The 1,233-nt window shown below is 56.0% G+C and overlaps 1 pseudogene; it reads right to left on the reverse strand.

Moving 5' to 3' along the window:
- LOC105525257 overlaps positions 1-1,233 on the reverse strand; it is a 36,027-nt pseudogene that overhangs the window by 30,622 nt on the left and 4,172 nt on the right.

Raw genomic sequence — 1,233 nt, forward strand, 5'->3', positions numbered from 1 at the left:
CCCCTCCACACCCCCACCACTGCAAAGCCAGCCCTCACCGCTCGGTGCCCAGGGACAGGTAGAGCTGACTGATGGTCTCCAGGAACTGCCCCCTCCAGCACCTTGTCGATCACCTTGCGGGCCAAGGAGAGCTGGAACTCATGGTAGATGACACACTGGGCCTCGCTGGGCAAGACGACGCTGTAGAAGTAGCACAGCCACTGGATGGTCCGCAGCTGGCCTGGGCAGAAGACAAAATGGAAGACGTCAGCCTCCCAGCATCGAAGCGAGGCTGGCTGGGCTCGGAGGCCCCTGCGCTGTGCTTGTCTCTTTCACACCTCTGTGAACCTGGGCCCCATAGGCGGGGAGCCTGAGCGCAGACAGGCCATGTACCTGTACAAGGGCAGACAATGACCACACCGTGACATGGGCACAGCTTGGTGCAGATGTTCATGGGAGAGGCCAGTCTTCTTTACAACTCCCAGGGCTGAGGTCCCGACCAGGCTCGGCCCCTGCACCAGGCCATCTATTTCTGCTTCACAAAGTCCCTCTGGCGAGGACCAGGGCTGCCTTCAGCCTGAGCTGATGAGGCCAGGGGCACAAGTAGCCCCTGCTGCAGATGGAACCCTGAGAGAGCAAAGCCAAGCGTCATGTCTGCCACACATGGCATCATGTTGCGGGAATGGGGTTCAAAGCCAGCCCCTGGTGTTCCCACACATGCTTCTCTCATGCAACCAGGCTCCAAAACCATAGGCTCACTGGCCTCTCCCAAAGCCACGATGCTGGGAACAGTGGAAAGCTTCTGATTTTCTAGTGTCAGAAACATTCCGAAGATTAACACCGGAAACCAGGTACGCCGAATGGACGTCTGTCACACACGCCTCCCAACGACAGCTGAATACACAGTCCCCTCGAGCGCCTATGGGACATTCCCAATGACAGACCATGTGCCGGGCCACAAAATGAGCCTCAGTGAATGGAGAAGGACTGAGACCAAAGCAGAGGTGTTCTTCAGCTGTACTGGCACGCAACTGGAAATCAAGAGTGAAGGAAACGTGGGAAATTCAAAAATATGTGGAAATTACACACTCCTAAACAACCAGTGAGTCAAAGAAGAGACCATCAGGGAAACGGAAAACTAATTTGAGAAGAATGCAAACAAATGCACAGCCTGGGCCAGCACGGTGGGAGGCCAAGGCGGGAGGATCGCTTGAGTCCAGGAGTTTGAGATCAGCCTGGGAAAAATGGTGAAAC

This window comes from Colobus angolensis, unplaced genomic scaffold, assembly GCF_000951035.1.
Source record: "Colobus angolensis palliatus isolate OR3802 unplaced genomic scaffold, Cang.pa_1.0 Scaffold525, whole genome shotgun sequence".
Taxonomy (NCBI): domain Eukaryota; kingdom Metazoa; phylum Chordata; class Mammalia; order Primates; family Cercopithecidae; genus Colobus; species Colobus angolensis.